Source organism: Apus apus, chromosome 28, assembly GCF_020740795.1.
Source record: "Apus apus isolate bApuApu2 chromosome 28, bApuApu2.pri.cur, whole genome shotgun sequence".
In the NCBI taxonomy this organism is placed as follows: Eukaryota; Metazoa; Chordata; class Aves; order Apodiformes; family Apodidae; genus Apus; species Apus apus.
The window spans coordinates 1,513,429-1,529,486 of record NC_067309.1 but is presented as its reverse complement, the minus strand read 5'-3'; positions in this window follow the sequence as shown (position 1 = coordinate 1,529,486).

Below are 16,058 nucleotides of genomic sequence, written 5' to 3'. Positions count from 1 at the left end.
CAAAGCCGGTGGGACCAGGTCACCTTCCTCCTGCTGGTCTTGGGGTGGCACCGCTGCCTGCACGGGATCTGTGTCCCCATCAGGGAGAGCTCGGAGAGTTTGGGAAGAGGGAAGAGCAGGAGATGTGCAGCTTGGCAGTGTCTGCTGCATCCTCCAAAAGCGTCACTGGCTGGAGGGCATGGGACCCAACCCCCCCAGACCTGCTTCCAAAAATCCCAGCCCCTCTCCCGCGGGCTCAGTGTGGCCCCTCCAGGGACACCCCGGGATGCTACCAGCTCTGGCAAAGCAAGGACCTCACTCTCCCCCACCCCAGGACAGCACTGACATCCAAACCAGGGGACAATATGAACTTTTCGTTATTTTTTTCCATCATTCCTTTCAATCCTGGTTTAATTCCTGCTGCTCTCCCTGCCCTGGCAGGTCCCCAGGGGGGTTCGGTGCTGGTGCCGAGGGTGTCACTGTGGGGTCAGGGCACAAAGCTGCTCTCCCCAACCCAAACCTCTGGGCTCTTGCCCATCCAGGGAGTGTTTGGGTGGGTTTTTGGTGGTTTTGCTGCCTTTGGGGGTGTGAAGAGTGAAGTGCTGGGCTGGCTCTTGGGATAATTCATGTTCCAGCTGGACCATCAGCTCCGCCTGTGAGTTTTATTCCTGTGCATGGAGCTTCCTGTGGGATCCCGGGTGCTTGGTGGGTCTGAGACCCCCCAAAAGCAGCCGAGGTGTTTCCCAGCTGTCCCAGTGAGGGGACAGAAGAGCTGCTGGTTACTTGGGGTCCCCCTGCTCTCAGCCAGCCCCCCCAGCCCTGAGCACGATGGGGCGACCCTCTGCCTGGATGGAAAATTCCCTCCAACATTCCTCATCCCGTGAGATGATTCCAGGGGTGTGGCTGCCTCTCCTGCTGCTGCCAGTGCCACCAGCCCGAGACCCGTGGAGCCTGCTTGGTTTCTGGAGCCCAGAAAAGGAGCACTGAGGCAGGTCCTGCTCCAGCATCTCCCTTCCAGCCAAACCCCATCCCACCACCCAGGGGTGAACCATGAGCACTTCAGTTCCCCCCCCACACACACTCCTGGATTCATGGCCAATTTTTAAACCCTTTGTAGCGGGAATTTATGGCTTTTCCCAATCCCTAGGGAACGAGGACATTAAATAATTAGAGGCCTCTTCAATTAATGCTCCTCGCTCGGCGTCGGGTGCTCTGAGGGCCTCAGCCCCCTCTTGGCACAGCTGCTCCCGCTCAGGGAAGCGCAGGGAGATGTCACCAAGATGTCACCCCGCCGTGAACCGGCAGAAAATATCAGGCATCACATGTCCCCAACCCCAGGATTATCATATTTTGTCATTAAAGCCTAATGTGAGCTGTGGAATGCCAGCTTCCCTGTGGGAGAAGAGAAACCCCAGTGTTTTTCAGCAGAAGGTGTCACCACGGATTTTTGCTGATGGTTTCTATTGCTGATCAAACAGAGGAATAATTAACGAATTCGGGCTTTTGATTAGGAGTTTATTTTTTTAAAGGAATCATGGGGAGTGATTAGTGAAAATAAATTGCATGACCCTGCAGTTCCCATCCAGCCTTTCCTTGGCTAATGAGGTGAGTTTGAACTCTGCGAGCAGGGCTAGAAATCTGGCTTCCCAGTTTAATAAAAGGCAGCTTATACCCAGTGAAACCGGAACCACAGTAAATGTCAGGCTCGTTTTATTGCTCGTTGGGGTTAGTGGTGTTAGATGCTGTTTTCAGGAAGGCAGGGCAGAGACAAAGTCATGCTGGGGTGAGGCTGGAAAGGATCCACTGCTGGAGCCTGCTGGGTGACCACGGGCAAATTAATCCATGTGATTGAGAGAAGGAGGTGGCTGGCATCACCTCCACAACATCCCCGCCTTCGTGGGATCCTGGGTGCTGGGAGATGGTGCCAGAACAACCCAGGCTTGATCCCGTTGGTCAATATCCAAATATCCAGTCCTATCCCTACCTCCAGCTGGGAACAGCCATTCCAGCCTTGCATGACACATTCATTTCTATTCCTGTTGAATGTAGAAGAGCCCTGGATGTCCCTCCCAGAGCACTGGGATTCCTGGAAAAAAACAGCAGTGGGTGCAGGGATGGGTGAAGGCCCTGGGTTGGGACAGGTTTTGGCCACTTTCCCTTGATGTGGTGGAGATCAAAAGGGGAACCTCCAGCATCCAGCAGTTTTCTACCACGATGGGAAGAGCCAGCCAGATCCCTGAAGGGATTCTGCAGGAGGCTGGGACATATAATCCCTCTCCTAAAGCCAAGCTGGAGGAGAACTGAGCCTCCAGTGTTGAAGTGCCACGTCCACGCATGCTCCCAGCCCCGTGCAGGGCTCTGCTGGTGTCCAGCAACGGCTGCTGCTCGGTCACACCCAAATTAAAGAGCACAATGGTGCCTTGTGGTGGCTGGGGGTGGGGGGGTGAAAACACTGGGATTTTTTTATTTTGCATGTAAATAAGCTGCAGGAAGAGGGTTCAAGGTGGGAGCAAATGGGGCGATGGTGGAAGGGGCAGCTGGGAAAGGCCCGAGGAGCTGCCCGAGTCCGTCTCTGTGGGAGAACCCCAATTAGGGAAATTGCATCAAACCACTCAGGCCAACACAAGGGCCTTTCTGGAGCTGTCCCTGCAAATGTCCCCTTTGTGTCCCGAGCCAGGAGGGCCTGGAATCACTCCTGACACGGGGCCAGGGCAAGGAAAACAACCACAGCACGAGGGGGCACAGACCCCTGCCCGCCCCGTCCCCTCGCTGTGCTCTGCCCAACTCCAGGCTTCAATTCGGATTAATCTCTCCTTTCCAGGCCTTTGGAGAAGTGGGATTCCCGGGTGTGATTGCAGCCAGGTCCAGCCCAGCAGCTCCGACACCCACCTTTTGGGTTTCTCTGCTCTTTTATTGCTGGTGGATCCGGGCAGCTCCAACATCTGCCCAAGAACAGGCAACGCTCGCCTGCTCCTGAAAAGAAAAATGTGTCATAATCCCTGAGGGATATGACACAACATTCGTGTGAGGGAAATAAGGCCCTAATGTGATTACATCAAGGAAGAGCCTGAGCTGGTTAAAGAAAATGAAGCTGGGGAGGGTGAGGGGGGGAGATGGGTTGGGAAACAAAGTGGAGGTGGCTGTGGGGGGTTCTGGGTGCAAACCCACCCCATGAAGGTGAATTTTGGGGCTGGGAGAAGGGAACAAGTCACCCCCAGCCCCAGCCTGGGCTGAGCAAACACTATGAGGGCCCCGGGGGGTTTTCCATGGGGTGGATAATGCCTTAATAAAGGGGTTGTCCTGTGGCCACCTCCCAGTGACACAGTATCCTTGGGGCAACTGTTTTATTTTTGCACGGTAAACTAATAGTAGGAAAGTATTCCAGGTATTTGGGATTCCTCAGAGCACAGTTGGGCAGCTGAGGACCCAGCCCATGGCTCCCCCAGCTGGGTCCCCTTGGGGGGGGGACAGCCAGGGATGGAGATGGGGTGCAGGGTTCAGGGTGCTGGGGTGTTGGAGGTTAGGATGCGTGGGTGCTGGGGTGCAGGGATCAAGGGGTTGAGGGGTATAGGGGCTGGAAGGCTGGGGTGCAGGGGGTTGGGGTGCAGTGGGTATGGGGTGCAGAGAGTCGGGGTGCAGGGGGTCAGGGTGTCAGGGGGTCGAGAGTGCCGGGGGTTGGGGTGCCAGGGGTCGGAGTCGCAGGGGGTCGAGGGTGCTGGGAGTCGGGGGTCCGGATGCCTGGGGTCAGGGTGTCAGGGGGTCGAGAGGGCCGGGGGTAGGGGTGCCGGGGGTCAGGTTGCAGGGGGTCGAGAGAGCCGGGGGTCTGGGTGCAGGGGGTGGAGGGTGCTGGGGATCGGGGCTCCGGGAGTCGAGTGTGCTGGGGTGCAGAAGGTCGGGGTGCCGGGGGTCGAGAGTGCCGGGGGTCGAGGCGCCCCGTTGCCGGGCTCTTCGGCTGCCCGACCCCCCCCCCGCTCCGCCTTTGTGCCGGGTCTGCCCCGGCCGGGGCGCGGCTCCAGCCCCCTCCCCAGCCCCGCTCCGGCCGCGGGGCCGCCCCCGCCTCCCCCTCCCCACCCCGGGTCCTGGGGCCGCCCCCGCTCCGCTCCGCCCCGCCGCGGCGCGGGGGCGGGTCGGTGGGCGGTGGGGGGCGGCCAGCCCCGGCCTCGGCCCCGGCCCCGGCCCCAGCCCCAGCCCCAGCGCCGGCCCCAGCCCCCGCCGCCCGCGGGCCGCCCCGCATTGTCCGGGCAGGATGCGGGGCCCCGCACGGCCGCCCGCCGCCGGGCTGAGCTAGAGCCCGCCGGCATGAGGAGGTGAGTGGGGGTCCGGGGGGTCCCGGGGGGAGGGAAGGGAGGGACGGGGCGGCCCCCCCGGGCTGACCGGCGAGCATCCCCCGCACCGCCGGGGATGCCCCGCTCCGGGCGGAGGCTGCTCCCCTGCCCGCGGTGTCCTCTGAGCTCGGGTTTTGGGGAGAAAACAGCCGGATTAAGGGCTCCGCAGCGGGGGAAGGGGGGACGCGCTGGGGGCTGGTGCGCCCGGTAACCCAACCCCTCCCGGGGGACGGGGCATCCCCCGCCTTGGCCTTTGCCTTTCCCCTCCCTCCTTCCCCCAAAAGGGGCTCAAGGAGCTGCGGGCGAACGTGCTCATGACATGAGTGTGCTCGGCCGGGACCCCCCCTCCCTCCCCAAGGTGGGGGGGGGCAGAGCGGGCGGCGCCGGGGGGTGTTGGGCCCCGGCAGCTCCTGTGCTCACGGTGGGGGGGCACCATCCGTCTGTCTGTCCTCCCTCCATCCCTCCCTCCATCCCTCCATCCATCCCTCCCTCTATCCATCCATCCCGCCATCCATTCCCCCCTCCAACCACCCGTCCATCCCTCCCTCCAACCATCCCTCCCTCCCTCCCTCCATCCATCGATCCCCTGCCCAGGAACAATGCGCGCTCCCCGTGGCCGCTGCCGCACGTCAAGCGCACGCTGGAGCGCTCGCCTTCAAAACAGTCCTTGCCTTGAGTTGCTGATGGTGATTTCTAATTAGGGGCTTTGCCTGAAAGGTCCTTCTCTTGTTGTTGTTGGGGTTTTGTTGTTGTTTTTTTTTTTTTTTTCCCCTGAGGTGGGTTTTTTTCCACCTGGGGGACAAAAGGCACAAGGGGGCAAAAAGCTGGAAAGGTTTTCAAACAGTTTTATGGGGGGGTCTTTCGGCATCGGTCCTGGGTTTGGAGACACCATGTGCTGGGTGACATCGTGTCTGCTTGTACCCTGAGATCACAGCAACGAACGTTGTCGTGAATCAGTTCCATGCCAGATTTCAGGGGCGTGAAACGTGCTGAGAGGAATTTGTAAGAACTTGGGTGCTCAGGGTGTTTCCTTTGGGTGCCTCCTCTCCAGGGGGTTGCGCCTGAATTCCAGGAGAACGGCTTGGAATCGCTTTACTGATTCCAGGTGTGGGAATTGCCAAGGTTTCCCCCTGGTTTTCCAAGGGGGTTTTTTTCCCGAGGTTTTCTCTCCCAAGGTCTCCCTTCTCTGGGGGACCCCAGAGAGGGCTGGTCCCCTCTCTGGTGGTGACAGGGCGCTGGGTTTTGCTGGTCCTGGATCCCGGCGTGCGGCTCCGGCGCCTGTTTGCTCTCCGAGGTGGTTCTGAATTAAACATTTCTGCAGAGGCTGAGGCCGGGGAGTTGTTTATCACATTAAACATTTGTTTTAGCTCTCTTTAGCAGAAGTGTGTTGACATTTTCTCTTGGGGGACTGCCGGGGATAATGAATGGCACGTACTGTATTGTGTTCCTTGGAAAGCCGCGGGATCCTGCAATAACATAAACACCCAGGGCTGAATTCATCCCAGATCCGAGGGGAATGGGCTCAGTGTTTACACCAGTGCTGGTCCTGAGCTGCAGCTCACACTGAAAGTTTATTATTGATTATGAAAACGTCCCTGGTGATACTCGTCAGGTAAATTTCTTTATATATATCTATGTATTTTATTGCTGACAGCTGCAGTTTGACTCCCTGCTCCGTGTTTTAGCTGGGAGAGGGAGGAGAGGGAATGAGCTGGTGGGTTTCAGGGCTGCTGGGCCTGGGGAGGAGCAGCCTCGGACTCTCCCTGATCCCGATTCGTTTGCTCTGGAGCAGGGAAGGGTTTCTCAGCTGCCTTTGTTCTCCCGCCGAGCCCCCGCCGCATTCTTCCCTTTTACCATTATCATTTTGGTTAAACAGAAAGGCGAGTTGTGTACCATATGGATCATGTTAACAATTGCTTATCTGGAGCTGGTGTTTTCTCCTCCCTCCCTTTCTCCTGGCCTTTTTCTCCCTTTGGAAGTCGGGGTTGAGGCTTCGCAGCATCTCGGGTTTGGTGGGGCCGGTTCGGCACGGTCCTGTAAGCCTGACCTCTCCTCTTGCATCCCCTCAGAGCTGATTCCCCAAGTTAAAACCCGAAATAAAGGCTGAGAAACCTCTGAAATGGGTTTCCCAGGATGCTCTGAAATACAGAGAGCAGTTGTTGAAGGAAGCAGCGTGGCTGCGTTGGGGTATTCATGAAGGAGCTTCTCACCCCCCCGTGCAGCTGAGGCTCTGGCTGCCTTTATTTGGGGAGGAGGTTGATGCCAGGGGATGATCCCAATGCTGCTTTGCCTCTGTGCACAGCCCGAGGCCATGGTTTTCCCAAATCCCCTCTTCCCTCTGCTCCCAGACCTGTTTGGAGGTGCCTGAGTGAAAGTTTGGAGCCCTCACCCCGTGTCCGTCCTGAGCTCCGGGGGATTTCAGCAGCTGCTGGGAAAAGAAAAATATTAAAACAAACAAACAAAAAGCTGTAATTTGTGTTGCTTTGGGTGCCCAAATCCAGATGCAGGGGCCTAACCTTGGGCCACGGGAGTGGCCATCGGGTCAATTATTCCCCTCCTCCTTGCCCTGTGGAAAAAGTAAACACAAAAGCCTGCGGGAGCCTCCCGGGCAGCGCATCCCGCAGCAGCGCCGCGGGTCCCGAGGGATCGAGGGATCCTGCTACTTGGTGCCCTCCTGGGGAGCATTCCCAGTGTCATCCCAAAAAACATGCCTGCTGCCTTGTCTCGCTGGCGTTTGCCAACGCTGTGGGCTTTGTGTTAAGTATTTCTGCACCCTCCTTAATCGGGGAGATACTCCTGAGAGTAGGAATGCCACCTCTGGGTTTTTGTACATCCAAGCATTCTCCTTTCTTCCCTTCTGTCCCTGCTTTTCTCATGGTTTGGGGCTTCTCCACCTTCATTCCTACAGCTGGAAGGAGAAGGGTCGCGTGTAGGGCAGGAGAAATCCCTCAATCCACAGTTCATGGCAGCAGATGCGGGAGCAGCGGATTTGAGCGAGGATTCCTACAGGGAATTTCCCTGCAGATGACATTAATGCATCTGGAGCAGCGATGGTGACCCTTGTGGGACGCTGACCCTGGGGTTTCTGCCATTGTAAACACTTTTCAGTTCTATTTTTTGAGCTCCAGTGGTTCCAGGGATGGCAGGAGCCTCCTTTTATCATCCCGGGGCAGATCCCAAATGTCAGCTGGGATTTCACAGCGTGCAGGGAAGCTGGAGGCTCCCAGCAGCTCATGTGCTTGGCACGTTCCCTCCCTCCAGCCCAGCTCAGGCACCAGGAGGGGCAGGTCCTTCTCCTGCTGCTTTTTTTTTTTTTAGCAAAATAAAGGTGTTTTTTCTTCCTGTTGAGGCACGGAGGGATGTGCTGGTTAATGCATGTGGTTGGTGGCTCCGTCGTGTTCTGCTCCAGAAAGCTGGTTCTGCTGGTGCTGCTGGTGCTGCTGGTGCTGCTGGTTCTGCTGGTCACTCATGTCACTGGGCATCTGTCACTCTCACCCCTGGGGACACACGTGCTGGTGGTGCCACCCAGCTCCAGATCAAAGGGAGCCCTTGGGACTAAACTAGACTTTTAAGCAGGAAAATTCCCATCACTGGATGAGCAGCCAAGCAGAGATCAAACCACTTCTTCCCAGTGCCAACCCTGGCAATTCCCAGTCCTGAGAACCACTTTAGCTCCTTGCAAGGTTCTGCTGCTGCCACGTCGGTGCCGTGATCATTCCTGGGATCTTTTCCTGTTGGTTTTTCCTCTGGACTTGGCTGGTTCATGTGCTCCAGGTGGTGAGAAGGTCTCTTCCCTCTTTTCTCCCTGCTCAGGCTCTTGGGGCTGGTTCTGCTCCAGGAAGCCCAGCCTGGATCTGCAGCAGATGCTGGTGCCCCAGAGTGGTGACACCGCAGTTCCTCTGCTGCTCCTCGAGGGCGGCAGGAGCTGGAGGTTGGCACCAGCTCCTGCAGCAGATTTTGCTGTGTGAGGAGGGTGCTGGAAAATCTCCCTCCCGGCCCTGTGGTCTGTCACCAGCCAGAGTGACTGTTGGTGACACTGGGCAGGTCCCTGGCACAGTGTCCCTCCAGCAGGGAGTGCCTTGGGTCCCGAATCATCAACCCCAGATCTTGATGGGCCCCAAAAATCCAGCCAAGGCCTCGCAGGTGCTGCTGGCCTGGAGCAGGGGGGGAGGCAGAGGGAAGGTTTTCATCCAAACTCCTTTCTCCCAGGGATCAACCCCAGCTCAATCCTGGGAAAACCAGGCATGTTTGTTTAATTACAGTGATGCCACAGTGGCCTGTGTTGGCAGAGTGTCCGGGATTCCTCACCCTGGACCAGGATGCTGGCATGTGCTTCCAAGGTGGGATACTGGGATGTGCTCCTGGTTGGGATGCTGGGGTGTCCTTCCAGCAGGATGCTTTATGTATTCCCAGGCAGGATACTGGGTTTTGCTCCTCAGTGGGATACTGGGGTGTGATCCCCAGGTGGGAATGCTGGGATGTGCTCCCAGGTAGGATGCTGGGATGTGCTCCCAGGAGGGATACTGGGATGTATTCCCAGCAGGGTGCTGGGCTGGCAGGGATGTGTGTGCGCTGCCCAGGCGAGTGTTTTACTTCAGAGATAAAAGAGCCACTTTTTCTTTCCTCTCTCTTCTTTCCCCAAGAAAGTTAAAACTCCTGTCAAGACAAATTGCATTTTAACCATTTTAACCCACACTTGTCTTGCAAAAAATAAAAGAAAAAAAAGCTGAATAATAGCAGAATAAGTGTCCCTGCCCCTGCCCCGGCCACGCTGGGAGCGGAGCCAGCTCCTCACAAAGCCTCTGCTGAGTAAACAGAGGAGAGGACAGTGGCAGCTTCAGGCTGGAGGGGACTCGTGGCACCAGGGGACACTGGAGCCCGGGTCCCCTCCCTGTGATTAATCTTGCTCAGCTTTGCTTCAGGCCCGGCTGCCGAGCTGCTTTGTCTGCTGCCCCAGCTCTGCCCAGGGGATGTTCCCATCCGAGGCTGTTTCTGTCCTTTGGGAAGAGGCTCCAGAGCACTTGACTCCGTTCCCCGTGTCCCCGAGCGGGGTAATGTGGGTGTAATTGATGGCCAGAGGACTGATGGCTGCACAAGGTGTAATTAAAGGGCAGGGGTGAGGCAGTGACAGAGGTTGAGTGTGTGTTGAAGGGCTCGTCCTACCTTGGGAGGGCAGGTCACCCTGCATGGGGTGTCCCAGGACCCAGCGCCACTGTCGCCTTTGGGGGATGTCAGGCTCCCCCCGTGGTGCCCAGCTCTGGATGTAACTGGGCAGGGTTTAGGTTGGGGTGTTTCTCACCCCTTCTAGCATCAGTGTAGCTGGATCTGGAATTGCCAAGTCCCTGGGACTGGTCCCATCCTGCCTCGTGTCCCCCTGTGCCACGTCCCCATCCCAGCTCTGCGTTCTGGCCAGTTCCCAGAGCATCCTCCTCCTTCTCCCTCAGGCCACGTGTTGTGAACATGAATCTGCTGAGATGCCAACGTGCAGCCAGCAGGTTGGACCTCAGTAGACCTGGCAATGGCTCCAAGCCTGGGTTCTCCCTCCTGGGGCTGCATCCCAGTCCCTCAGGTCCATTGGGAATGGCCACGGGCAGGATGTGGTGCCCAGGATGGGTCTGTGGCAACACCGAGGTGCTGCGGTCCTGGCTCTGTGTGTGCTGCTGGTGGGGACACGGTGACACTGCTTTTCATTACACTTTGCAGCTTCACACTTTTAGAAAAGCAGGTTTTAGCAGCTGCAGTGAAGTCCCAACAAGCCGGGAGCTGGAGATTTAGTGCAGATGCCACCAAATAACGGGATTTAAACGGCACCTTTGGAAACAGGGCTCCTGTTTTTCACCCGAGGTGCTGATGGGGTTTGGGGTCGATGACTCCGTGCAGCACAGCCTGGTTGCTCAGCTCAGATGCTGCTGGTCAGTGCTCCCAGGAGGGAATATCTGTTAATAGAAAGATATTTCCATTTGCATCTCAATCCCCAGCAGCTCGAGCAGCGGGGCAGGGCCCGGCCGTGGGGCTGGGGTTTGGCACGAGCCAGGTACACACTCCAGCAAGAACGTCATTATGGACCTGACCTTGGGCTGCTCTTATCCTCCTCCTACAAGGTGATTACTTTTTAATGAGTGGCTGCTGAAAAGGGAGGAAAATGAATTATTTCTGCCCTAGGATTAGCTCTGGGAGGCAGGAGCAGCTCTGCCCCGATCGATGCGCTCCCGCCCGGAGCCAGAGCGGCACCAAACTTCTCCCCCACTTCCTGGCGTTGTCTTCACCCTGACACTGCTGCTGCCTTATTAATCTTTAATTACACATTAATAAGAAGATATTTATTCACCATAATATTTTTTAATCTGCTTCATTTTTTTTCCAGCAGCAGCCCTGGAGCAGCAGCTTGAGGTGTTTGCACTCTGTGCGATATCGTGATATAGAATAACGGGCTTTTCTAAGCCAACAGTGGGCTTTTCTAAGCCAATATTGGCTGTTATTAGCCATGAAACTGCAGACTCCCAGGGTGCAGAAGGTGGGAGCTGTTGGGGTGGCTGGTCTGAGTGTGGCACACGGGTCCCCAGGGTGCGAGTCCGTCCGTCCGAGCGGAGCCGCAGCCTCAGGCCGGGCTGGGGCAGCAGCAAAGAAAGAAGCCAAAACCAAGAAAAGAAAAAGGGAACTTCTGGAAAATCCATTAGTGAATGGTGGGCAGGAGGGAGCGGGGCTTTTCAGGCCGCTGGGGCCGTGTTTAAAAAAGAATCCGCGAGTCAAAAGGCTTGTGAAAACAAAAGCCACCGAGAGGCCTCCCCCCAGCCCAGCCCTGGCTGGGAGAGCGGGAAGCTGCGGGTGCCCAGGGCAGGGGAGGGTTCCCCAGGGATGGGCACCCTCACCCCGCGGGGTGTGGGATGGGGACGGCGAGGAGGGAGGTGCAGGGAGGGTGGGAAAAGGGGAGGTTTTTGCTGGGTTCCCCGCGCTGCCCAGCGAGGCACCCAGGCGGAAAGCACGCGGGCGTTTGTGCAGGGCTGGGAGGCTCCTCGGAATTAGAGTTAATTAAGATTGATTTGGTGCCGTGGAGGAGATGAGCTGGAGTGTTGCTGCTGCTGCTGCCGCCGCTGCCCCCGACAGGCTCCGGTGCACGGGGAAAATTATCTCCCTCTGGCACCAACCCCAGCCCGAGGCTGGAGATGGGAGAAGATGGACCAGGGGCTGGTGGCTCCTGCCTTGGCTTTGGCTCCCAGGGGAGTTTGTTGTTGGAGCTTCGTTGGGAAAAACAGCCAGAGAGGGGAGGGCTTGGGCAGGGGTTGTGGGGTGGGGGGCAGGCCCTGGGCCCCTTCCCAGCATCTCCTGCATTGAATGACCTTCATCCAAGTGCTTGTGGGGAGATGAAACCCATCTGCAATGCTTTCTTCTTGGAAAAAAATAAGTCATTTAAAGTGGTTTCAGCCTTCTGGGGGGTAGGTGTGTGGCAGGGTCCATAGAACCCCCCGCCCAGGGTCTGTCCTGGCTGTGCACAGCACTGGGTGTGGATCAGACCGTGGTTTATCTGGGGTGCAGCCAAGCTCGAGGTCTGTAACACGTTGGGTTTGCTTCTCCTGGTGCTGTTGTTGGGCAGATCCCGGGGGCTGCGTCCTCTGGACATCCCACCACCAGCACCAGCATCCCCCTGTGCAGCACCACAGGTGCCACCAGCTCAGCAGTGCAGGGACCAGGAGGAGCAGAGCCCTCCGGATTCTCCTTTGGGTGGGCTCAGACAGGCCCTCTGAGGGGGGATGTGGTGAGTCCTGGGGGGTTTCAACAGGTGGTTTTGAATGGAGTGAGGTCAGGACAAGAAGATTTTCAGAGCAGCTTCTGACAGCACGTCCTGTGCCAAGTGGTTTCTGTAGGACCAGGGATGGAGATAGTAGAGATGCCCTCAAATGATTTCTCTCCGACCTCTTGTAGACCACGTGAATATTCATCTGCACAGCTGGGATCTCCACAGGTGGTTTCACAAGGCATGTTTCTGGATGGGTTTGAGGAGGAGATGGCTGTGGTCACCTCCCTGCCAAGCCCAAGCCATGTCCTCACCTCACCATGTCACTGTGGGCCAGGGGCAGAAGCAGGAGGCAAAGTCCTGCTGCCCCTGTGGGACTGGGTGGTGGAACTTTTGGGGTGTGCTCACCACCCTTGCTGGCTTGGCCGTTGTTATGCAGATTGTATGCAAATTGGGTCCATTTGACTTCCTGGCCTTTTTATGGGGTGATGTCTGTTTGGGGAAGTGGTTCTGCTGATTGGAAATGGATTTTCCACTCCAATGGAGATGGGCTGGGTCCCACCCCAGGCCCTGGGGAGCTCGTCCAGTGTCAAGGAATGAAATTTTGGTGAAGGGCTTCAGTCCCAACAGGGATCTGAGCAGCACCCATGGGCCATGGCACCCTTCCCAGGGCAAGCTGAGGTTTCTCCTGCTCCTTGGCCACCTGCCCTGAGGCAGCCTTGAGGGTCAGTGGACTTCGATGACCTGAACACTCAGTGATCTCCTTCCTACCTGAGAACCATCCTTCAAGCAGTGGTCTGGAGATCCTAGCTGGAATAGCACCCCAAGGAGTGTCCTACAGCAGCTGAGGTGGGTCAGGGCAGGAGAGCAGGTGCTGGAGGAGAAGTGATGGTGTGGCCAGGAGTGAGGATGGTGTAGGAAGGAGCCACATGTCGCATGTTGAAGCTCCCCTGAGGCTGGGAGTGGGCAAGATGGTGATGGATTAATGTTGTGATTAATCTTTGGGGTTTAATGTTCCTCTTGGAGGCGTTGGAGGGGACATGCTGGTGGTGTGGCAGGAGCAGGGAGGGTTGGGCCAGCCCCTCACAGGGTCTGTAGACCCAAACAAATCATCCAGCAGTTTTGCCCCATGTCCCTGGGAGGCTGAAGCCCACGTCTCAGCAGGCCCAGGTGGGCCACGAGACCTGGGGACAAGTGACATTCAGTGACATAGAAACAGCAAGAAAGAGGCTGATTTGCTTTTCACTTTTGTTTTAAGTCCCTTTTATTGCTGCTTTTTCTCCCATCCATCTTTCCTTGAAACGTGGAGCAGAATTCCTCAAATCCACTGCCTGCATCCTCTGGTTATGAACAATATCTGGATGTGACGGCCGCATCCCCTTGGATCTGGGGATTCCCAGGGGAATCAGCTTCCTCCTGGTGACATTTAGCTGCCAGGTCCTCCCCTGGCCCTGGCAGATGGGTGATGCTCAGCTGGGGCTGGGCTGAGTGTGGCTCTCTATTAATTTTTCATGTGCTGGAGCAGCACAGATGGGCGATGGCCCGTTGGTCACTCCTGGTCCATGCTGGTGTCCAGCTGCTCTGCACTTGATATATGAGTGGACAAAGCAGCCACTGGAGCCTCCAGCTTGTGCTGGTCGGGGCTGAGGCTGTTTCTCCTGGGGGTGGGGAAGAGGGCACGGTGGGAGTTAGCCTAAATCCCTTTAACATCTGTACCTTGACCCTGCTCTGATTGCAATCCCATCCCGCGCTTTGTCGGCACCCCTTAGGAGGGGACGGGGGGGATGTGCTGGACAAAGAAGTGCAGCTCCCCGATGGATTTGCCAAACAACCCAAATTTGCCTTGGAAAATGTGCTCTGTGCTCCAGCAGCATGCTGAGGAATGGGCTGCTGGGCTGGGGAGGGGGGGGGGGGAAGGTCTGAACCCTTGCAGTTGCTGTCAGGTATCTCCCTTGGCTTCCAGCACACCCAGGCTTGGTGCTCTCCTTGCTCTTTGGGACTGGCTCTGCCATCAGTGCCAGGCTGGTTTGCCTCTTCTGGACCCACCACACAGGGATTCACTGGAGATGACCAGTATTTCACTTAAATGTGTGCATCAACACCCAGAAATGCTGCTGTAACCCTCAGCTTCCGTGCTCAGACATTTCAGAGGCGTTGCCACCAGCCTCAGGTCCACGGTGAGTGTGAGTGGAGCATCTGCATGGGTCATAACTCTGATTTATTGCTGGGGTTTGACTTGTGGTAATGGCTCTTCAGAGGCAGGGACAAACCCCAGCCCAGGATGAGCTCCTGGCAGCAGAAGCCAAAAGGATCATTGGGAAACACCTCGTTAAAAAAAAAAAGTCATTCCCCTGCCTCCTGTTCACTGGGCAGACTTGGGACAGTCTCTTCTCTCCTCCTGCATTTTTCCCCCAGCCTCCGGGCCATCTCTGTAGCTGCTGTGGGACCTGCAGCATCTCTGCAGGGTTGCAAAACCCTCTCGGTGCCACAAATCCAGCTGGAATTTAGTGGATGTGAAGCTGAGGGTCCTTGTCTGGACCCTCCTCAGGGTGCTGGTAGCAGAACCCAAGCCAGATCTGTCAGGTACAACATCCCTGGTGGGAGCAGCCTCGGGGAGGGCTGGGCTGTGACTGAGGACTCACAGCATCCAGGTTTGCTCCCCCTGGGCCTGAGGTTTGCACGTTGGAGAATTAAAAACCTGGAAACTCGGGCAGCCCCTGGAGCCAGGACGGGCTCTCCCGGCCTCACATCAGGTAATTGCAGGGATAATGGAACCACTCAGCATCTTCTGAGAAAGGCATAAATCCTCTGGGCTGGCAGCTCTGCAGGGAAAGGAGCCCTCGACGTTTTCAGCCAGCAAAGCAGCAGCACCAGCAGAACTCGGGCTCATCGGCTCCTTCCTGCACCCAGAGCCAAAGGGTGGCAGGGTCTGCTCCTCCCCAAGGGCTGGGATGCTCCAAGGGGATGTTGAGACACATCTGCAGGGCTGGAGGTGGCTCCCTCTGGGGTGACCTCCTGTGGAGCTGCTTGGGGGAGTTGGGCTGGATTGAATCCCTGGCTTTGTGCATCCTCAGCTTGGCCGTGTTTGCTCCTGCATGTTCCCTCTCTGCCCTCCAAATCTATTCCAAGCCTTTCCCCATCTCCCACGGGACGCTGGGTGGACGCAGCCATCAGCTGCCCACAGCTCATCCCTGTGTCCTTCCACGGGGGTTCTGTGCTGGTGACACACGACGGGCCACGAGCGTGTAACAGACACGCGCGTCGCACGCGTGACGTGCTCTGCCCACGCGGGCTGTGGGTGACAGATCCTTGCTCCAACAAAGACACCCCAGGCCAGGATGCTGCTCTGGGCAGCGAAATCCCCCAGTGGGAGCTTTTCCTGGGCTGGGGGAGCGGGTGGGAGTGCAGCCCATCCCCGGCTCCGAGCCGTTGGACACCCTCGGCGGCGCCGCCCCGCGAAAAGCCCCCGAACAAAAGCCCAGTTCAGAGTCGCTGCTGAATAGATTAACAAGATTTCCATAATTAGGGCGGGCGGGAACAATAGGATTCTCCCCTGCCCAGCCCCCCCTGCCCGCCTTTGTCTTGGCCTGGGGATAATGGGCAGCAGTGAGGGTGGGAACCGGCCCGGCCATTTGGTCACTGGACAGTAATTTTCTCACACTGCCAAGGGGAGCATTGAAACATCTGTCCCGCTCGGTCGCCTCATTCACCTCCCATTTCAAACCCCTGACAACTTCTCCCTGCCTGCCCGCCCTCCCCCTCTGCCTGGTTTTCCCGGGTGCCATCAGAGGAAAACCCAGATTTTGGGACTTTTCTTCTCCCCCATGTATCTGGTCTTTAAAGGGGTTGGGTTTGCTGCTCCGTCCTTCCACACTCGGGTTTGCTTTGGTGGTGGCAGCGCCCGTGTGTCCCTCCTGCTCCTCACCAGCCCTGCTGGGGTGGTGGGTGTCCAGCTGCTCTGCTCCCCACCTTCTGCAGGTTCTTGGCAAAACCATTCCTGGCACCGTCCTGGTTTGTAGAGC